The sequence below is a fragment of the Tenrec ecaudatus genome, chromosome 1 (genome assembly GCF_050624435.1).
Source record: "Tenrec ecaudatus isolate mTenEca1 chromosome 1, mTenEca1.hap1, whole genome shotgun sequence".
Lineage (NCBI taxonomy): Eukaryota > Metazoa > Chordata > Mammalia > Afrosoricida > Tenrecidae > Tenrec > Tenrec ecaudatus.
Window position 1 is genome coordinate 254,289,159 of NC_134530.1, and position 24,361 is coordinate 254,313,519.

Here is a 24,361-nt window from a genome sequence, read left to right on the forward strand (position 1 = left end):
CCTTGAGACTATCATCCTTAGGACGCCTTCAAGTCTGGAAATGAACGGTCCTCTTGCACGGCCTCAATTTTCAGCCAAACAATATGTGGATCTATACAGAGAACAATAACACTAGGGAGGCGCATACACCTAGCATGTAGTAAACATTCAATACAGAGCCAGCAGACGAAGGAGATCCTTCGCGCTCTCAGGGCCCCTGAGATTGAACCACTGCACATTTTTGTCAGCAGTTTAGGCTGAGCACGAAGAAGGTGGTTAAGGGCACCAAGTCAACCCAGACAAAATGAAGCCGGATAATTTGTAATCTCAGTGTTGTCATGTGCCCCTAAAATTGCATCCCATAGATTGACTGACATGAATTTGGGTACTTTGTGGCAGCGCATAGAATTTCCCCAAGAGATAAATAGCATTAATAAGTGTCTGCTATTTTTAAGCCACTCTCAAAATGTCATCTGAATTTCAAGCAGTGTTTAAGGTGTCCAGTGTGGTATCATAAGACGCAGTTAGCAACAGCAGCAACAACAAACATGAACTCGGCAGACCAAGTCTAAAAACACCCTCCCTTCAGCTGTTAAGACAAAGTCTTCGGCAAATGGAGAGATTAGGAATTTAATTTTCACAAGTTCAAAAAGGACTTCCAGACATTAAATGGGAGGGCCTAATATAGAAAAGAACTCATTTTGAATGTATAACCTATATTTAGTTCCACAACTATTCTAACCTCTGCAATGGGCCTCGCACTTTGCCTTTGAATGGACATTTTTTTAAATGAAGAAACTAACTTAATAACCTATGAAAACCAAAACATGACTAGATATCTGTTAAGACAGAACACCATGTGAATGTGTGACCACAGAATGCCATACAGATTATGGCACTTCATACTTTAAAAACTCAGCCAGGTCTGGTTTGCTTTTCAATCTTTATTTCTCAATTACTAGCCTGGGTCAGAGGACCTAGCATATAAATATTGCCTATACATAAGTATTGCCTCTAAATAAAGAAGATCAAGTATTGAAACCGTGAAGTAGATGGACCCCATCATTGTATATTTCAACTGGACAAATTATTAAGCAGAGTAAAGAATTACATACACCATGTTTACAAACTATTCCACAAACAGAAAATGCAGAGAATCAAGACACCACAGTGATGTGTGTTAACGTCATTTGTCCTAAAGACAACTCTAGAAGTAATACTGTTATATAATAAGAAAATGTGTGTAATTTACTAGAGACAGATAATACAAGTCTTCAAAGAATATCAGAAATAAGATCACTAAATTATACAAAGAGTTCTTTGATCTGAAGCAAAAATATACTCACCTTTTAATAAAACTTCTACATTAGAAACAGCACTACAATGGTGCTTTTTTCTTTTTAACCCATTGCAATAGGATCTCTGATCACCAGGTTTCACTTTTTAAATTTCAATTAAAATGTATCTGTGATCTAGATTGGGTACCATATGGGGATAAATTTTGTGTACCTCTCTAAGGTAGGTTTCTGCTGACATTGCACTACTAACAGAAATTTTATATCAGCATAAGAGCACAGGAATTAGAAATGGCACCATGGGCAATTTCATCACACCAGAACTTAGAGCAAATTTTATATTTGGAGATACATAGCTTTCAAGAACCATACCAAGTTCTACAAATAAACTTATTGTTAAAGTGTTAAATGTGTTAGCTATAAATAGAATAGTCTGGAGGGAGGGGTGTTAAATGAACTATCATTATAATGCTTCTACTGGAAATTAGATTTAACTGTAGAATAATCTGTTGTTTTCGCCCTTTTTGCTGAGAAATTGGGTAGGGGGTTAAATAAGTAGATCGGAGTTGGCCATTGCGGGTTTGGTTGGTTTGGTTAATTGCCCTACTCTCCTAATGGTGAGTAACAAAATGCAGCACGAAGAGGCAAGGCTTGTGAAAGCAATACCACATTACAGGCAACTAATTGCTTCAAGCCCGCAAAATTAATCTTAGATATAAAAACTATGGGAAAAGTTCAGGTTTTTAACAGGGTGAGAATGCTAAAAACGCTTGATATCTGGAAAATAAAACCGACTTCCACAAGTTTCTCTCACAGACCACATACCTGAATTTGTTTCGCCTGTCTTTGAAGATTGATTCTCTCAGTACAAAAGATGATTGTCTTTCCAATATTTCTTTTTCAACCTTATATTCTACAGAAGTACCCACATAAAGAGAGAGAGAAGGACACACACACATCATCAATCACAGCGGACAAGTCGGCTCCATGCTTAGTCAATTCTTCATTCAACACCCCGTCCCACTGCAAGGCAGCCTCATCACCTCCAGGGAATTTATTGTCATGTAGTCATCACCTGGAATATTGCGTGCTGCTTTCCACTCCCAGTTTCGTGGCGGCTGTTTTCTTGTTTTCCTCCCACTTTTGTCAGAGGAGTTGGGAGGAGGGGAAGTAAAACGATCATCAATGTATTCACCCAGATTCAACATTTGTTAACAATGTTCCAAATATACGTCTTCTCTCTGCTTATACAGGGAAGCTTGAAACTGTTTGTGGGAAAATTCCATCTGAAACCCATGGGGGTGGTTCTACTCTGTCCTATAGGGTCATTATATGTAGGAATCAACTCAATGGCAGTGTGTTTTGTAAGAAAATAAGATCAGAAAAAAATAGGCCCTGACATCTCCAGATATTCACTTCTGTATATAAATGCAGTTGGTTTTGTTGTGCATTTTTACCAGATAGTAACACTTTGGTACCAAGGGCGGTTTTGGTAATGGGTTAAGTGATGGCTAGCCTAAAGATATGTCCACATCCAAATCCCCAGAAGCTCTGAATAGGGCCATATTAGAGAAGGGGTCTTTGTAGAGATAATTAAATTAAGGATCTCAAGTCTCATTGAGCAACTAACACAGTGTATGACAGGGTTTTGAACTACTTAGAACGGGTTAAGTCATGGCTAGCAGCGCAATATCAGAATGGAGCCAACTATTTAAAATTGGGGGAAGCAGAACAATAACGAGAAGGAGGAAACTTATGAGTCAGTGCCCTAAAGTGGGAGTCTCGGAAAAGGCACAGTGAGCCATGGCAGGAGCCTGACCCAAAACCATATCATTGCCAGAACTGTGGAGAGAGATGTGCATTCCAAGTACTGGGGGGCCACCACCACAGAGCCGGCACTGCTGTTTCCAACTGTTCCGGTCAAGAAATTTCATGGCTCTGCAGGACACACTGCTATTGTTTTCTTAGAGGAAGACTGACTTGTAATTTTTTTCTGTTCCGCTTATTGTTCCATTCATGCACAATTGACAAATTTGGATCCATTCTGGTTTTGTTCTGTTGACCATGACTCAACAGAGAAGAACCCATTCGAATTCCTGGGGGTTTTTTTTCTGTCTGTTTTTAATTGAGGCAAAATTCACGTAGCATACAATTCACCTAAGCATTGGTTTTATAGTCAGACTGACCTCACGTTCTACACTCTAGCTACCGATTCATGTATCTAATGGAACAAGTTACCAGTTTGAACCTCGCATTTCTTATGTACAAAGCAGGGATAAAGAATAGCATGATGGGTATATTAGGATTTCACAAGACAAGGGTGCTTCAAAAAGTGTGTGGAAAAAAATAGAATTAAAAATGGAATATTTTCATGAACTTTCGGAAACCTCATTGACTAAAGCACTCACCTGTTCTCTACTGTAGCATATATCAGAGTTCCCCATAGGGCTTGGTAAAATATCAATGCTGGACCCCATCAGCAGAGCTTCCGATTTAGTAGGTCTGCGGGTGAGGCCTAAGGAGCCCCAGTGGTATTGTAAAGTCAGCAGTTCAAACACACCAGCCACTTCACAGGAGAATGATGAGGCTCTCTGCTCTTCTAAAGATTTACAGCCTCAGAACCTACAAAGGGTTGCTACGAGTTGGCATTGACTCAGGGAGCAGAGGGTTGGCAGTGAGTAGGACCAGGTCTGAAAATCTGCATGGCTCATCACTTGTCTTGATGCGATTGCTCCTAAATGTTTAAGAGCCAATAACAGATTGACTATTTATCCCTTCTCATCATTGCCCTAAGAAAGTAAAATGTTATACCTATATACTCGTGTATAAGTCGAATTTTCCAGCACGTTTTTAATGCAGTTTTTGTGGTAAAATTAGGTGCCTCGGCTGATATTCGGGTCGGCTTATACTTGAGTAAATGTGGTACATGTACTATGATGCAATCAATCCTTTAGAAAGAAATACTCTTCCCCAGTACATCTACTCTGATCAAATAAGCTGAAACCCTCCTTTTATTTTTGTGGTGGTTTTTCTCTGTAATGTAAAAGTCCTGCTTCTGAGCAAGTTATATAAGCTCTTTGAACATCTGTGTCTTTACTGATGTCCCCAGTGCAGGGAACAATGGCACCCACCTTTTAATACTGCCCTAAAACTTGACCATGAAAGTCAAGAGGCCCAGTGCTGGCACACAATATGTGCCCACCCACATTGATTCTTTGATTCACTACTGTTGTCAGCTTTGACGCATTTTTAACTCTGTGATTACATAACCTGTTGCTATCAATTTGAAAGGGCTTTTTTCCTCTTTTGTTTTTAAATGATTGTTAAGTCCCTCACCTTTAGAAAATAAAGGATGCACTTTCTACTTCCCCCTCCCCCCTTGTTTGCCTTACCAATGAAAGGAATCCACCAAAACCAGTTCTCATGGATAAAACCGAACTGCATCTAAGACTCACAGAAACTGAATTTGAACCGATAAAGTCAAGACACCAGACAGCTGTCTAAGTGAAGCTGTGATGTGATCATCTTCCCTCCTCTCATAATCAATTTCTGTTGCTCACTCCGCCTACCTATGACCTGCTAAAAGGACAGCGACTCTCTTGGAAGAAGTATGGTCAGAGTGCTCCTTAGAGGCAAGGCCGGCAAGACTTCATCTCACGTACTTTGGCATGTTGTCAGGGAGACCAGCCGCTGGAGAAGGACACCATGCTCGGTAACGTGGAGGAGCAGCGAAAAGGAGGACGCATTTGACAAGATGGGTTGACACAGGGCTGCGCGATGGGCTCATGCACAGTAACGACTGGAGGGCTGGCACAAGACCATGTGGTGTGGTGTCTTGTTGTGCTGTGTGTTTGGAAGCAACTCGAAGGCACCTCACAACAACAAGAGATGTATTTAACGATAACTTGATAGAGATTTCAGTTACACAAAGGAAAAGTGTTTGTCAAAACTCAGCTAATGGCATACTGAAGACATGTGCATTTCATGGAAATTAATCTCTTTTGATGTCCTCTCCAAAACAGGCTTGTGACAGCTCAAAGGCAAACAATCATTTTCAACTCTGAATCCTCAACAACCAGCACCATCCCTAGCATGTGGCCAAATCTCACCAAAAGAAGACAAAACCATGAACTTGAGAAATTTTATTTATTGGGGTCCACTCAAAAAGATGTGTTAAAAGTTCTCATGCTGATGAATGGTTACAGTCTAGTGAATTAATATAAACAGATTTAAATTTTATAAAAAAAGAACTATATTTCCAATTAGTGACTTAATTACTGTGCACATGTCTCAGTGTCTATGACTCTACCACCACCTAGTGGAAATAAATCCACATCACAACATTTAGAACTTGCCTCCTTCTAGACAAAGACTCCAAATGGGATGGTAGACCACAAGGAATATGCCTCAACCACATTCACAAGACACCTGTTGGGTTCTAGAAATTATGCCAAGGCCCATGAAGACAATCATGGGCCATGTCTATTTTGATCACTGTTATACCTCCAGAGCCTGAGAGAGTGACATATTACATAATAGACACTTGTAATAAATACACCTAATCCTCATAGTTGTACCAAAGACAAAGTTGCTGTGAAAAGTGAACATTATGCAAAAATGGAGGATAATCATATCAGATCATAAAGTGAAGGATGGCAAAAACCACTACATACCTGCCAAATTATACCATCTGTCAATCCACTGAGAGCTGTGGCTTAGCCAAGTGACATATAATTCTTAACACCATAGCCTTTGCCTCCCGCCTCAGCAGACAGAGGATTTGCTCCTGTTGCCATAAAGTGTGAAATATAGGAAAATAAGATAGTCAGTGAGGAGTAGGTGTATTTGTTTGACTCCATTCTGAGATAAAACAACATTCAGTCATAAAACAAATGACTGAAATAACATTCAGTCATTCAAAATATTAGAATTTTATGCTCTGACCTTAGACATTACAATAAGTAAGCCTACCAAGGGCTAAAATAAAAAGTAAATGTTTAAAAAATTATGATGGCAACATATGTACAAATATGCTTGGTATAATTGATGTATGGATTATTAGAAGCGTTGTCAGAGCCTCAATAAAATTATTTTTAAATAAAGAAGGTATTAAATAATAATTAAATATTAAAATCCTTGCTTAAATCAAAATAAGTAAGCCTGTACATCATAAATACATGAAAATGGTAGCACTATCTTTTAAATGCCCAATAAATGTTAGTTCCTCATATCCACCACAAACCTCAAACTTTACCCCATAATACAGTGACTCTCAACCTTCCTAATGCTAATACAGTTCCTCATGTTGTGGTGGCCCCCAACCACAAAATTATTTTTGTTGCTCTTTCATAGCTGGAATTTTGCTACTGTCATGAATCAGGCAACCCCTGTGAAATGGTTGCTCGACCCCCAAAGGTATCAAAGAACAGCTGAAAAACAGTGACTGTGTCCTCAACTAGAAAATTTCTCTCAATCTCAACTTTCCCTTTCTAAATTAATATTCAAGGAGGCCTGGTGACAAAGCACTCTGCTGCTAACCAAAAGGTCAGCAACAGAAATGCTCCAGAGGCCCCCCTGGAAAAAGAGAAGGCAGTCTGCTTCCACAACGACTGCCGCCCTGGAATTCAAGAAGGCAGTTCTACCGGTCCTATAGAGTGGCTGAGTCAAAACCCACTCCACACCAGCCAGTTGGGATCTCTTTTTTTGCTAACTTTTGTTGTCTTTAACGCTTATACTCCTCCCAGGTCTTTCTCTCTCTTTTTTTGGCTCACTTCTATCTTATTATTAGGTTTCCCCTCCACCGGAGTTAATATGCGTCTAGCTGAGTCTTACACCCCCTTGCAGTGCCTGAGTGGTCCCGGGGCTGGGGGGCTTCAGTAGCAGACACTTTATCCTGGATTAGGCTATAGTTTCGTTGTCAGGTGGGCACAGAGTCATTAAAAAAATTTTTCTGAAAAGGAAGCAGTAAGCCAAATAAGCCTAAGAACCTAAGCTCTAGTTAGTGATTTATTCTCCCGTCCCCTCCTACTCTGGTAACTATCAAAGAATACTTCTCTTCATGTAAACCTTCTCTTGAGTTTTTATAGTAGTTGTCACATATAATGTTGACCCTTTCAGGATGGACCTATTTTGCTCAGCATCTGTGTTATGAAGTGTTTCACAGATTCACTGTTACTCTTTAATATTATATGTTTTCCATTGTGTATATGAACCAAATTTGTTTATACATTCTGTCAGTGATGGGCATTTGGATTGCTTCTATCTTTTTGCTATTGTAAGTAGTGGTATAATGGACATGGGTATTTATATATCTATTGGTAGGCATCTGTAAGTGGAGACATAGATAAAACATACAAACTGAACAGGTGGGAAGAATGTGACTATGTCCATGAATATATACCAGGCTTTAAAATGTTTGTGGGAAAAAATTAAAAGTTTGTGGGAAAATTCCATATTTTCATAAACTTTTTGAAGCTCTGTTGTATAGGTCTGACCGAGAATATTTTACATGTGTATCTATCTGTGTTACTGATATCCTCATGAATATAGCAGAGCATACAAGGAGCAAAGTTATGAAAACTCCTTAGTTATAACTGAGAGTGAATGAATATTTGGTCCCGGGGCTCAAAACCATTGTCTTAGAACACACAAAGATCAACTGGCATAACATAGCCCACAAAGATTCCCTCAATAAAGAACGTGTATTCATACATGGTGATCAAGGCACAGAGCATGAATAGTAGAAGCTTGGGGAATTTTGGTTGACCGGTTTCCTTCAAAGACCTTTGGTGGCAACAGCTTCTTAAGTTCTTCTGCACTCTTTCCTGAACCCTGGAGCTCCTTCCTGGTCTCTCTCTTTTTTTATAAAAAAACATTTTATTAGGTCAAAGCTCTTGAAGGCCTCCACTCAAGTACTCCCTCAATGCAAGAATACTTTTTTATATTAAATTGGCTTTCTATGATGCTCACCCTCCCAACACAACTGCTGAAGACAAAGCGGGTGGACAAGCAAATATGGTGAAGAAAGCTGATGGTGCCCGGCTATCAAAAGATATACTGTCTGGGGTCTTAAAGGCTTGAAGGTAAACAAGTGGTCATCTAGCTCAGAAGCAACAAAGCCTACATGGAAGAACACACCAGCCTGTATGATCACGTGGTTCTGAAGGGATCAGTTATCAGGCATCAAAGAACAAAAAATCATATCATTGGATCATTGAAGACAAATGGAGATCAACAGCTTTGACCAGTAGGGAGTGGTTCAGGAAGCAGCTGGCTAAGAAACTTGAACCTGAGCTTCAGGGCAGTGACCCAGTTACATCTGATGATTCTTCCACCAATGGGCTGATCAGCTTCATCCAAAACCAGCATGAGGCCAGCAGCCAATAAACTCATGCTCAGCAGCAACCCTTGTTGTTATCGGTCCTTACTGCTCCTACTGCCAGAGTCTGCACTGCATGGTCCTGTCCCACCCTGCTCAGAGCACCCTTGGGTTTTGAGCTTGGACGACAAGTCCCTTGGGGGAAGCCAGTCTGAAGTTGCCAAACCCCTCTCTCTCTCCAGGTCTACAGTTTCGCAATTGACTGGAGTGTTTCAATGCAGCTGATTTTTCAGGGCCACGTTCACATACAAAGTAGAAAAATAAAAATGACATAAAGGAGGAAGAAGAAAGAATTGAAAAGAGTAAAAAGAAAACCCACACATTGGGGAAAAATAATTAGCAATGAAATGTTGGACAAGGGACTATTCTCTAAAATCTACAAAAACTCTGAGACCTCCACAAGAAAATTATAAATAATTTTTAAATGATCAGAGGATATGAACAGACACTTCAACAAAGAAAGCATCAGGGAGCCAACAAGCATGAAGAAAAACTCGTGATCATTAGTCATTTGCAAGATGCAAATCAAAACAATGAGATGCCACCTCACTACAACATTAATAGCAAAGTTGGGGTGGGACAGAAAACAACCAACGCTAGCAAGGGTGTGGAGAGATTGGAACCCTCCTGCACAGCTGGTGGGACTGTAAGATGGTGCAACCATGGTAGGAAGTGATATGGTGTTTCTTTTAAAAAGTTGGGAAGGGGGAGGGAGGGGAAAAAAAAAAGAGGACCTGATGCAAGGGGCTTAAGTGGAGAGCAAATGCCTTGAGAATGACTGGGGCAGGGAATGTATGGATGTGCTTTATACAATTGATGTATGTATATGTATGGATTGTGATAAGAGTTGTATGAGTCCCTAATAAAATGTAAAAAAAGAAAAGAGGAGAAAAAAATGATTAGGGCAAAGACTGTACAGATGTGCTTTATACAATTGATGTATGTATATGTATGAACTGTGATAAGAATTGTATGAGCCCCAATAAATTGTTAAAAATAAATAAATAAATAAAAATAAAAAGTTGGGAAGAAAAATGCCACATGGCTCAGCAATTCCTCCACTTGGCATATAACCTAAAGAAATAAGAGCTGCAGCACAACAGCACTATTCACCATAACAAGAAGCTGGAAACAACCTAAATGCCCATCAGTGCAAGAATCGATACACCAACTTTGGTGTGTACACACAAAGGATACACCGTCAAGTTAAATGATGAGTCTATCAACAACTCATAACATGGATGAACCTGGAGGGGATTATGCTGGGGGAGATACATCAATCACAAAAAGCCAAACATTATATGAAACTATATAATAATAAAGAGTCAATAAAAGGTTTTCATAATAAGAGACATAGGTCTTGACAGCTACCAGGGGTGGGAAGGAAAAAGAGAGAAGGGAAATCATAGGCTAGGGAATAGGCAGATGTTAACTTGCATGAAGGGAAGGCAATATTCAACAAGAGGGAAGTGAGCAAAAAATGAGAGCGACAGGACAAGACATTTAGATTAGTAAGACTTAACTGTACAGAGGCCAATCATATGTATACACAATCCTATAATAGTGCTGATCTATGAATAGCTGCTTAGATAGGCATGCAAACTAAACAAGAATGGGAGGAAGAATGGGTATTTACCCATGAATATATATAGATTCAACAGAGGATGTTTGTATATGAGTATTTATCTTTGCTGCAAATATTATCATGAATGTGGAGGAACAAATAGGAGGCAAAGTTATGAATGCTTCCTACATAAAACCAAGTTCCTTGAGGGGCTGAATCATTGGGGCAAAGAGATGAGGTTCGTAATCTCAGGAGAGTAGGGTGTGTTAGCAAGCATAATTCACAAAGACAATGTTTTATATCCGACTTGGGTGAGTAGTAACGCATAGGTCAGGAACAGCCATGCAAGGTTTAACTATTGGTCTCTCCCCCTCCTGAGAGAAAAAGAATGATGACGATGAAAAGACACAAGGAAAGAAACAATCAGTCCAACGAACAATTCTGGGACCAGAAGAACTACATGGTGCCTGACTACCCTGAACAACTACTGTGAAAATAATCCTATTGGAAGGTTGAGAAACAAGGATGGGGAAAATGTGAAACAAAATAAAAAATCATAAAAGAGACCAGACTTACTGGTCAGAGAGAGATAGGTGGGACCCTTGAAACTATGATTCTCAGTCCCCCTGCATGCCAGGAACTGAACCCACCCATGATAGAATAATGAACCATTTAAGATCAAAAGTGGAGCATTTACAAAAAAGACATAGTTCAGAGGGTTAGTAAAGAAGAAGGATTGGAAACAGAAAACACAGCAAGAAAGTGGAAGGAGTGATAGTGCATGGATGAGATTTCAATGGATGAGTTGAAGGAAAATGTGCATAAATAGTTTGTTGAACATCACCCAGGTGGGGACTGAGCATGATAGTGGGACAGGAGGAAAGTCAAAGGAAATAGAGGAAAGAGCTGAAAGGCAAAGGGCAATTATAGAGGTCTAGATAAAGTCGTGTACATATGCAAATACATTTATATATGAGGATGGGGAAATAGATCTATGTGCACATATTTATAGGTTTAGTATTAAGGTGGCAGAAGGACATTGGGCCTCTACTCAAGTATTCCCTCAGTGCAAGAATACTTTCTTCTCTTAAACTGGCATTCTATGATGCTCACCTTCCCGACACAACCACTGAAGACAAAGCGGGTGAATAAGCAAATGTGGTGAAGAAAGCTGATGGTGCCCGGCTATAGCATCTGGCAACAAATGTACATATATGTTCTTGACACAATGGATGTATGTATGGATTGTGATAAGACTTGTACGAGCCCCCAACAAAATGATTTTTTTTTTAAGATATAGTGTCTGGTGTCTTAAAGCCTTGAAGGTAAACAAGTGGCCATCTAGCTCAGAAGCAACAAAGCCCACACACCAAACTGTGTAATCACGATGTACCAAAGGGACATCAAAGAACAAAAAATCAGGCATCAAAGAACAAAAAATCATATCATTGTGTGCTCATCTCCACAATACGATCACTGAAGACAAATGGGTGCATAAGCAAATGTGGCAGAGAAAGCTGATGGTGCCCAGCTATCAAAAGACATAGTGTCTGGGGTCTTAAAGGCTTGAAGGTAAACAAGCAGCCATCTGGCTCAGACGCAACAAAGCCCACATGGAAGAAGCACACCAGTCTGCGCGATCACGAGGTGTCAAAGGGATCAGGTATCAGGCACCATCAGAAAAAAAATTTTATCATAGTGAATGAGGGGGTGAGTGCAGAGTGGAGACCAAAAGCTCATTTGTAGGGCACCCCCTTACAGAAGGGTCTCAGGAGGGGACCAGCCAGTCAGGGTGTGATATAGCAACGATGAAACATACAACTTTCCTCTAGTTCCTAAATGCTTCCTCCTCCCCCACTATCATGATCCCAATTCTACCTTACAAATCTGGCTAGACCAGAGGATGTACACTGGTACAGATAGGAACTGGAAACAGGGAATCCAGGGCAGATGATCCCTTCAGTACCAATGGTGTGAATGGCGATACTGGGAGGGCAGAAGGAGGGTGGGTTGAAAAAGGGCAACTTATTACAAGGATCTACATGTGTCCTCCTCCCTGGGGGACAGACAACAGAAAAGTGGGTGAAGAGAGACATCAGACAGGCCAAGATATGACAAAATAATAATTTATAAATTATCCAGGGTTCATGAGGGAAAGGGGAGCAGGGCAGGAGGGGAAAAAACGAGGAGCTGATGCCAGGGGCTTAGGTGGAAAGCAGATGTTTTGAGAATGATGAGGGCAATGAATGTACAAATGTGCTTGACACACTGGATGTATGTATGGATTGTGATGAGTTGTATGAGCCCCTAATAAAACAATTTAAAAATAAATTTTAAAAAGAATCAAATAAATAGTTGAACGTCAAACTGGTGATAAGGAAATTGTTCACATGGCAAAGGGAGAAAATTTCAATAAAGAAACAGAGAAATGCCCCTCAAAATTACAGATCACCAAAAAAAAAGTAAGGGTCACGCCTTAACTAACTATAAAATAAGTTAACAAAGAAAGCTCAGAATCTCTCTAGGAAACATTTTTAGGAATCAGACATACATCTCTATAAAGTGTCATGGATTGAGAAGGGGAGAAGCACTTTCACTGTCACAGTTTGCCAAGCAACCAAGCCAATAGTCCCATTTATTTATTTAGCCTTTTGCTTTAAAAGCTTTTCTTTCCCCAACAGTTTTATTGGCATCTAGTTCACGTGTCATGCAATTGAATAATTCAATCACATCAAGAAGAGTTGTGTGATCATCACCCAATCAGTTTCAAACATTTTCTTCATTCTTGCACTCATCATCATGAAGTCCCATTTCCCCCAGTCTCACATGCCGTATCCTCAAGGAACCACGAATCCAGTTACTCTCTCTGTAGTTTTGCCTATTCTGGATTTCATACACAGAAAAATGTTTTAAAACTAACAAGAATAAGAAAGCAAAACAGATCAAATCAAAACCTCACTCAAAAAGAAACTAGGAAATAGTTTAAAAACAGAACGAGTTTAAATGGATCATAAGGGAGATCAAACGATAGGGTCTAAATGCTAGCCTGACGGCATCTGCAACAATCCACTTTCCAGTCTGCTCTGCTTGCCAGCAAGGCTCTTCACATGCCTGGTCCGTGGTCAGAGGGAATTCCCCAGGGGCTCAATCCATAGGTATTTTCCCTTCACTTCACGTTTTAAAATTCAAACAGCTTTAAAGTAGGTGGTCATTGACTTTGCGTTCAGATCTCTTTCTTTGAGGGTGCTCAATGAATGGTGGCCCATCGATAGAATTTTAATGCTCTTTGTGTATGGCTTATGGTCTGCTAGGTATTGTTATGCCTCAACAACAGAAAAGGGGGTGAAGGAAGACATCAGACAGGGCAAGATATGACAAAATAATAATTTATAAATTATCAAGGGCTCATGAGGGAGGGGGAAGCGGGGGGGGGGGCGGGCGGGGAAGAGGACCTGATGCAAAGGGCTTAAGTGGAGAGCAAATGCTTTGAAAACGATTAGGGCAAAGAATGTACGGATGTGCTTTACACAATTGATGTATGTATATGTATGGATTGTGATAAGAGTCGTATGAGCCCCTAATAAAATGACTTAAAAAAATAGGTCTAAAGGGAGATCAAACGATAATACATTTTGACCTGTCTGCCATAGTGAACTTTACGATGTTCTCTGTCTGATAACAGGGCTACTCACATCTCTCAAGAACGATCAGAGGTGTTCAGCAGAGGCTAAATCCAGGACTGAACCCTGCACATGGATTTTGGGCTTCCAGTGTCGTCCACAGCCTTCTGCAAACCAGCTGTTCACAATTTAAGCTCTGATGCCATGCCCTCCTTTAGATTTGGATGTTATTATTTGCAATCTTTGGATCACACAGGCTGGTGTGCTTCTGCCAGGTAGACTTCATTGATGCCTCATTTAGATGGCTACTTGTTTGAAAACAAGCCTCTAAGATTCCAGATGCTATCCTTTGTAATAGCCAGGCACCATCTGGTTTCTTGAGCATACTTTGCTATAGCACCCACATCTTCAGTGAGCTCTGCATGTCGGTGAAGACCACACAGAGCCACATCATAAGAGCTCATTGCTCTTGGATTGGGGCTACAATTAAGTGCAAGGCCCAAATCTTTTCATGCATCTATGGTTTATATATGTCTCTGGTTCACCTGAGAAACATCATAGTCATTTTATGTTAGAGAACATTATCAATCACCCCCCTGGGGCATCATTTCCACTACCATCAAGTGAATGCTGACTTATAGCAACACAATAGGGAAGGGTAGGCCTGTTCCTGTGAGTCTCAGAGCCTGCAAATTTTCACAGAAGTAGAATGCCTCAACCTTCCCCAGTGGTGCTGGTTAGTCGTTTTGAATTGATAATCTTGGGGTTAGCAGCTCAATGCAGAACCCTTAGATACATTGGTACTATCATTAGTTTTGCCAATGGTACAGAATTTAAAATATTGTTGAGAAAAGGAAATTATATAAGTATGGGGGGGTCTTGATTTTGTCATAATATGACCACCAAAGTTGGCCATATCTTTTTTTATATAATACTACAACCACCAAAGTAAACCTGGGTCATGTATATCCCATGGATAAGCAGATGGATTCTGGGCTCCCACTTAACTCTAGCCCCAATCCAAGAACTGTTAGTTCTGATAACATGGCCCTGCTCAATACTCCCCTTCATGAAAAGACCACTACAGATAAGGATGGTACAGCAAAGTGTGGCAAAAAAAAGCAGATGGTGCCCGGCTATCAATTGTAATAGTGTCTGGGGTCTTGTATTCAAACAAGCCGCATCTAAGTGAGGAGTCAACCAAGTCCACATGGAAGAAGCACACCAGCCTGGGTGATCCAAAGATGATAAACAACATCCAAATATGAAGAAGGGGAAAGTGTCAAAGCTTAAACTGTGAACACCCAATTTGTAGAAGGCTGTGGAAGACTATGGGGGCCCCAAACGCATCTGCAGAGTATCTAAGCAGATTAAGCCTCTGACAGATCCCCTCTAGCCACAGGCAAAGGTCTTGAAATGCTTTCCTATCAGAGAGCATTGTAAACTTGATTGTGCTGGATTGAACTTGACAATTGGTCAGTGGACCTCCCTCTTGACCCAACCCGAATTTGTTCTAGGCTCAAATGTTGCTTGCTAGTTCCGTAACAAAAAATTCTTCCCACTTTCTAAATATTGGTGGTAGTCTTTTCTTTCTTACTCGTTATTTGTATTTTAATCTTTATATTATTACTACGTTATCCTTACCAATTTATTTTACTTTTAGTTTTTTATTGTTTCTGTTGGGTTTCCCAGTTTGTGATAACCGATCATAGAGATAATAACTGACACAATGGGTTAAGGGGGATGTGAAGGTGGAGTGGGAAATAGGGAAGGTGAGATGATTGGGGGAGCAAGCAATGAATGTGGGAGAGGAGAGGGAGCATGAGAACTGATTGTGATTATACAACTCATATTAAAAGCAATTTAACCATGGAAGTATAGGATATGTGAATACTATCTCAAGAAAACCACGAGAGAAAAGAGAAACCACATGTGACCAATGGTTACCCTAGGTGAAGGGGAAGGAGTTGTTACATAGGGGCATTGAATTTATGTCAATGGTGATAGAATGGTTTGGAAAAGTATATCAATTATAGTCTTACAACATAAAAAGCATAATCAAGAACACTGAATTATACAAGCAGAAATTGTGGACTCAGAGAATATTTTGTTGTGTATATTTCTGCCACAATTAAAAACTATTAATTATAAGAATAACGACTACAAGGAAAAATAAAATGTTCTAGAATTGAATATGATGGCAATTGTACAATTCTTCTTGAAATGATTGAATTATTGAATTGTATGACATGTGGATGAAGTGCTGATAAAACTGCTAAAATGAAAAATAGAACAAAGTCTCAGTAGTCTATAGCTCACATCCTGGATTGCCAGGGCTATGTAGAAACTAGGTCAAATGTGAGGCATCTAATCCCAGGTACATCCTCCCCTTGGGCTCCACACATATTGTTAAGCCAATTTTCCCACTGGGAGGTTGCTCTTCCCCGTTTTCCTACCAGCGGAGATATAATTGCTTTCTCTGAGAAATACATGCCCATCAATCCGTCTTGGCTTGACTTTCCAGTAAGGTGTCCTTATCACTCTGGTGGGAGTATCCAATGGATTGGGGTGACCTTGAGCACAATTTTGTAATGGCAGTGACTGAATAATCTTCGCCCTCTCCCCAGATCTTGAAAAACTGACCCCAGCTAGGGTGAGGTGAGGTGAGGCTTTTAAGATGAGCATTTAGAGGGGGTGATATGTGCTTCATGGATGCTCGGCAGGCTCTCTACCTTGTTACCTAGGGGACTGGATTAGAACACATGCCTTTGGAGCACTGGGCTCCTAGTGTTTATCTTATAGCAATGGACTCATACAATATTTGTCCTTTGGTGATTAAACTAACATCACTCAGCATAATGGTTTCCAGGTCCTTCCATGTCATGAGGTATTTCATGGTTTCATTGTTGCTTTTAGAGATGCATATTATCCCACTGGGTGTGTGTACCACAGCTTCTTTATCCATCCTTCTACTGATGGGCACTGGGGCTGTTTCAACATCTTGCTTTTGTAAACTGTGCTGCAGTGAACACGGTAGAGTATATGCCTGTTTGTTTTCTGCCTCTTATTTTTTTTGAGATATATGCCCAATAGAGGTACTGCTAGTCATATCATATAGACTAGCAGTCATATCGTATAGAGGTCATATCATATAGACTAGCAGTCATATCATATAGAGGTCATATCGTATAGACTAGCAGTCATATCATATAGAGGTCATATCGTATTTCTATTCCCAGTTGCTATAGTTATCACCAGATAGCTTTCCACACTGATTGTACATATTTACAAGTCCACCGGAAGTGGATGAAGAGTTCCCATCTCTCTGCACCCTCTCCAGCATTTGTTGTTCTCTGATATTTTGAACTGGGCTTTCCCTGTGGGTCTAAGATGATATCTCATTGTTGTTTTGATTTGCATCTCCTGGATATGAGGCAACAATTCTTAATGGGTTCCTCCTATCTGTACAACTCTGCGGCTATTATACTAAAAGATAGGGTCCGTCGCCAGAGCCCCGGAGTCAGAGCCGGTTCCTGTTCCATCTAAGCGGTCGCCCGTCGCCTCGTTCTCTTCCAACATGACAGATGCCGCTGTGTCCTTCGCCAAGGACTTCTTGGCAGGTGGAGTGGCCGCGGCCATCTCCAAGACGGCGGTAGCGCCCATCGAACGGGTCAAGCTGCTGCTGCAGGTGCAGCACGCCAGGAAGCAAATCACCGCAGATAAGCAGTACAAGGGCATCATCGATTGTGTGGTTTGTATCCCCAAGGAGCAGGGAGTCCTGTCTTTCTGGCGGGGTAACCTGGCCAATGTCATCCTATACTTCCCCACCCAGGCTCTCAACTTTGCCTTCAAAGATAAATACAAGCAGATCTTCCTGGGTGGTGTGGACAAGAGGACCCAGTTCTGGTGCTACTTTGCAGGGAACCTGGCATCGGGCGGTGCCGCGGGGGCCACATCTTTGTGCTTTGTGTACCCTCTTGATTTTGCCCGTACCCGTCTAGCAGCTGATGTGGGCAAAGCCGGCGCCGAACGGGAGTTCAAAGGCCTCAGTGACTGCTTGGTTAAAATCACCGAGTCTGATGGGATTAGGGGCCTGTACCAGGGCTTCAACGTGTCTGTGCAGGGAATTATCATCTACCGGGCTGCCTACTTCAGCATCTATGACACCGCAAAGGGAATGCTTCCGGATCCCAAGAACACGCACATCTTCGTCAGCTGGATGATTGCACAGTCCGTCACAGCCATGGCTGGGTTGACTTCCTACCCATTTGACACCGTTCGTCGCCGAATGATGATGCAGTAGGGGCGCAAAGGAACTGATATCATGTACACCGGCACGCTGGACTGCTGGAGGAAGATCGCTCGGGATGAAGGGAGCAAAGCGTTCTTCAAGGGCGCCTGGTCCAATGTGCTCAGAGGCATGGGTGGTGCCTTTGTGCTGGTCTTGTACGATGAAATCAAGAAGTACACATAAGTTATTTCCTAGTGGGTTTCCCCCGTGAATGGGCATGTTGTATTATGTAACATATCTCAAGCATTCTTGGCAGACGGTTGGCTGTCTAGATCAATGGCAACTATCTACTGGTTGAAAATGGGAAGCAATAATATTCATCTGACCAGTTTTCTCTTAAAGCCATTTCCACGATGATCATGATGATGATGGGACTCAATTCTATTTTTTATTTCAGTCACTCCTAATAAATAAACAAATTTGAAGAAATAAAAAGTATCTGAAACACAGGGAAAAAAAAGATAGGGTTCGTCAAGACAAATATTCATTTTATGGCTGGGAAAATAAATTAGGCCCATGAAGAAGACACAAAGCAATACATAAAGATGAGTATGGCAGACTCACACTGGTAGATTTTCTCTCTCTGCTTTTCCACCTATGTTTTAGCAATAACAATATAAGAACTACTCAATCAAAATATAATCCTATTTCCTTCCTATGTTAGGTTGCTAACTGCAAGGTCAGCAGGTCAAAACTAGTGGCTCCTCCTCAGGAGGAAGACAGGACTTTCTTCTCTTACAAAGAGGCACAGTCTGAGAAACCCACAGGAGCACCTCTACCCTGTCAAAACGGATCATATGAGTTGGCATCAATTTGATGGCAACAAGTTTGGTTTTAAGTTTGTCCACTTCGAAGAGCTGGTAAATAAACTTTATGAATGGTACTAAACCATGAGATAGTTCAATATATTAAAGGCTTACAGAAATCCTAGCAACATTTATTCTTCTACTTCAGTAAAGTGTATCCACTAATTACTGCAACCCATCACTACGACACACACAAGCCACTGTGCTAGGCTCTTAATGAATGAGTCGTGATGAAACACAAAAATACTTCTAAAATTTCTATGTAAAGCAACAGAGCTGAAATTCTGAGACAAGCTTTTTATAGGCTCCTCTACTTATACTGCTAGGAGAAGAACCACCCAAATCGACGTTATCAAAGCAATGTCCTCACATCCTTAAGCTAGCCAAGTGTACAAGAACTACAAAGGTATAACTCAGGAAGTGAAGCAATGCAATCCAACAAACATCAATGGATACATACTGTGCTGAGTTCCTGAAATGTCCAGTCAAGAAAGACCTGGAAGGATCCTGGATGCTTCCTCCCCCCAACTACCATGATCCGAATTCTACCTTGCAGGGCTGGATAGGACAGAGGCTGTACACTGGTACATATGGGAGCTGGAGGCACAGGGAATCCAGGGTGGATGATACCTTCAGGACCAAGGGTGTGAGGGGTGATGCTGGGAGAGTGTAGGGTGAGTGGGTTGGAAAGGGGGAACTGATTACAGGGATCCACATGTGACCTCCTCCCTGGGAGAGGGACGGCAGAGAAGGGGTGGAAGGGAGACTCTGGATAGAGCAAGATATGACAAAATAATGATGTATAAATTACAAAGGGCACATGAGGGAGGGGGGAGTGGGGAGGGAGGGGAAAAAAAAGAGGACCTGATGCAAAGGGCTTAAGTGGAGAGCAAATGCTTTGAGAATGATTGGGGCAGGGAATGTATGGATGTGCTTTATACAATTGATGTATGTATATGTATGGATTGTGATAAGAGTTGTATGAGTCCCTAATAAAATGTAAAAAAAGAAAAGGGAAAAAAAGAAATACCTGGAAGAAGGCTATTTTATTCTCCAGTTTGTTTTAAATAAGAAGTTGACAGAACTGGCGTGAAAGAACTCGTGTGACGCAGGTCTCTCAGTTGGGGGAAGGGAAGAAGAAAAATGCAACACACGTATACATACACATGAGAGGATTTCAAAAGTTCATGGAACGCATCTATTATCTTCTCATTTGTCCACAAACATTGTGAAGCCCCCTCGTTAGGTATAATCTTTTTTTTTTAAGTGAGCCTACTTGAAACAGTCATGTTTTCCAACCATTAATAACCTAACCAAGAAGCTGAAGAGCTGGGATAGCTGGAAAGATCCCCACACTCATAATAGCTGAATGAAATATGAACTGAAAATAAAAATTAAACATCTCTAAAATTATAATGCTGTACTGGCTAAGTGTTTAGCTATGACTGCCTACATCAAGACGTTTTATTTAGACAACTTATGAGTAAAAATGTAGTACTCAGAGCATAATATAACTAGCAAAAATCTCACTGGCACATTACCAAATGTTATGCAGTTTCCAAGAACGAAATGTGCTCTGTTTAAAGCTTTAGGGATACTGGTCTCCAAATCCCCTAGAAAAGGAGGTTATTGCCTTGAGGCAAAAAATACTAGAAAGTGATAGAATGTCTTTTTTACAATTTGCAGCTAGGTTATTACCCATGATAAACTGATAACCATTCATTAACTTTGAGAGCAATAGACAACTGGCAGGCTATTTCATGCCTCAAAGAATTTATGGCAAAAGTGACAGGTGACTTTGAATTCAGAAAATAAAATGGCTTCTTGGCAATTGTTATTTTCATGCATTTTTCTTTTAAATAAACTTGAAGGTGGACAGAAGCATTAGATACTGAGAAGAATTAAAGCTTGTGATTTTCTACATTAGTAATAAAAGGATTAACTTTTAGCAACTGCATCAGTTTGACAATCAACAATACATATGGGACTCTGGTGCTTATGTATATGCTGACACACTATTCACTCAGGGTCATAAGACGGAACATTATGCAAACCATGGTGATATAGTTGGTGGCCTGGTGGTTACTTTTGGGGCTGACTGCAACATGTGCAGTTTGAAACCACCAACTGCTCCCCGGGAGGACAGGGCTTTCTATTCCTACAAAGCGTCACAGTCTGGCTGCTCCACCTTATCCTGTGGGATCACTACAAGCAGCCATCAACTCGATGGCAGTGTGTTTCGTTAGATGCCAATACCCTATATGAACACAGGATGTACCTAAGAATGAATGACTGTATGTAGGCTCTTTCCTGGAGCCTCCCTCCTTGCTGCCTACAATGGTGATGCTCCCTACAGTTTCTGCTTGGTTCAACTCTCCTTCCTGTTCCCTGAACTGATCTATGCCTAAGGCATCACCTAGACTCTAGACTCTACTACCTCTAGGAAAGCCTATCGCCTGCACTGTGCTGCTGTAGGTGTTCTGATTCCGTGACTCTACATGACAACGGAAAGCTGCCATATACTTCCAAGTATATTAATGTGTCGATCTCATGATTCCAAGAGTGCTCGTCAGCTGGCACTGTGGCTAAAGTGCTCAGTGGCTAACAGAATGGGCAGCCATCCTTTCTCCTGAATTACTGCATACCCACTGCCATCGAGTTGGTTCACCTCACCGAGAGCCTATGGGGCAGAGTAGAACTGCTTCTTAAGGTTTCCGAGACTGTCACGTTTACAGGAATAAGGCTGCCTCATCAGTCTCCGAAGGAGCAGCTGGTGGGGGCGACCCCCTGGCCCTGCAGCCCAGCACTTATCCCATGCACCACCACGGGTCCTGGCATGACGGTATAATGAGAGCCAACCCTAACTGGTAGTAGCATCACCTTACCTGTTTCTAATAGACCAAGCTGGGTCTCGTTCCAGATGACTTAAATCAGGATCTCTAGCGTGACAATGAAGGCATCGTGTTGTCATTCAGTTTCCCTAATCAGGAGCCCTGGTAGTGTAACAGTTAACGCACTCTGCTGCCAACCAAAAGGTTCCCATTTCAAACCCGTCAGCCTGTCTATGGGAGAAAGATGTGACAGTCTGTCTTCATAAACACACAGCCCAGGAAACCTTTAGGGCAGTTCTACTCTGTCCTGTAAGGTCACTATGAGTCGGAATTGACTTCTAGAACCATTACTTGATCTCCTAATTGTCTCCACGGTAATATCCCACAGGTACCTCCCACTTCTCTCCTACCCAACTGACTTTCTCCTCCTCTGCCCTGGCTGAGAGGGGCCTTGGTGGTACAGTGGTTATAGAGCTCAGCTGTTAATCAAAGGTCGGTGATTCAAGCTCACCAGCTGAACTGCAAGAGAAAGATGAGGCTGTCTCTCTAGCCCGAAGGGACCCCAGGTACATTAAGCAGTCATTCCATAGCATCACGGTATTTGCTTCATCATTCAACTCAAACCCTGAGAGCCATTTATTATAACTGATTGTGCCTATACATACCATCAGAATGGTTTATTTTTCATGGCAGTACCCTAATGGGTGGCACCAGAAAATGAATGGTAGCCAAAAGTCAAAGAAATAAAATCAAAATTCTTTTTTTTCATCAAATTTCTTTAATCAAAAAGGCCACTACACCCCTCAGAACCAACAATGAGAGTAGTGATACCAGGACGGTAAGGGGAAGGCGGGGGGAAAAGGGGGAACTGATCACAATTATCTACATATAACCCCCTCCCTGGGTGACGGACCACAGAAAAGTGGGTGAAGGGAGCCATCGGACAGTGTAAGACATGAAAAAATAATAATAATTTATTAATTATCAAGTGGGAGGGATTGAGGGAGGGAAACATAAGGAGCTGATACCAAGGGCTCAAGTAGAACGCAAATGTTTTGAGAATCATGATGGCAACAAATGTACAAATGGGCGTGATATAATGGATGGATGGATGGATTGTGATAAGAGTTGTCCGAGCCCCAATAAAATGATTTTTTAAGTGCAACTGCAAAATCAGAAAATGAGAGGCACTGCTAAGGCCTGGAGTCAGGTAGGCAACACGAGTGGATTTTCTATGCCCCAGACAGATCTTCAGTAGCCGCCATCGCACTATATTGCATGAGCCAGATTCACTCCGCGGCTTAGAGTGAGCAGTCATGAAAAGACTCCCCTACCTAAAAGTGTATGAAATTTAACTTCTTTCACCCTCACTACTGCAGCTATTGATGAAGCCTTTATCATCTTTTACCTAGATTTTTTTAACAGCATCTTGACTCAAGTTCATTTTGCCAGACCCTTTAGGCTAAGCCTAGCCACTGAGTTATCTTTAAAAAATAATAAAGCTCTCCTTATTACTACTCCACTGGAAAATCTCACATAGCTCTTTCAGAATTCAATCCAAATTCTGTCCCATAGCCTATAAGGCCTGTGTCAATCTGGCTCTAATCTATCTCTCGGCTATTCATTCGCCATCTAATCAATCTTACATTCATACTCAACTGCTCCCCATCAGCACACAATATGCCTCCTCTAAACAAGCTGTTTCTACAGTAAAAAAAAGAAAGAAAGAAAAGCTCAATCCATTCCTCAGCTACCATTTAGCAAGCCTGTAGAAATCAGCTCAAATGTTACCTCTCCAGAGAGGCTGTTCAGAACTCTGCCTGATTATTTCAAAAAAGATTTGCTGAAGCCTCTATGAGGGGACTTCAAAACATTCATGGGAAATGGAACTAAAAGGCAATGGGGAGGGGGGAAAGACGATGGGATGAGATGGGAAGTGGGGTGGTGGGGATGGGGAATCCCCAGCTAATGGGTAGGCACAAGTATTAACTTGGGTGAAGGGAAATGCAATATACAAAAAGAGGGAGCAAGTTAGAACGGATGAGGAAAGAAAGGGGGAAACACTGTGTGGTGTGCCAAATTTAAGGGTAATAGAGGCAAATATGTTATATATACAATCCTGCAAAGGGGGTTTTCTATGAATAGATGTTTAAACAGGCAAATAAGCTAAGCAGGTATGGGAAGGAGAGTGGAAATATACCCACAAATATAAATACTTTTTTTCTTTTTAATTGGGATTTAATACACTTATCATCCCAATACAATACAAATCCCAATACCTATATCACATCAATTATAATAAATATAAACACTTTTGACAGAAGATATTAGCATATGTGTATTTATCTTATATAAGATGCAACCATGACAGGAAATCTGGCATACAGCTACTTGGCCAACTTATTAGAAGAGATCCATATCTGTGCCCATTCCAAAGAAAGGTCAATGCTCAAACTGACAATGCTCAAACCATAGAACAATACTGATATCACCCACATGTAAAATTTTGCTTCAAATCATCCAACAATAGTTGCACCAATACATTGACAGGGAGCTGCCAGAAGTTCAGGCCGGATTCAGAAGAGGATGTGGAACAA

At 41.2% G+C, this 24,361-nt stretch overlaps 1 protein-coding gene and 1 pseudogene across 1 annotated transcript in view; one reads left to right on the forward strand and one right to left on the reverse strand.

Moving 5' to 3' along the window:
• SMYD3 (SET and MYND domain containing 3) overlaps positions 1-24,361 on the reverse strand; it is a 769,033-nt gene that overhangs the window by 682,338 nt on the left and 62,334 nt on the right. The window lies entirely within an intron of this gene.
• LOC142437430 (ADP/ATP translocase 2 pseudogene) lies at positions 17,349-18,352 on the forward strand (annotated as a pseudogene).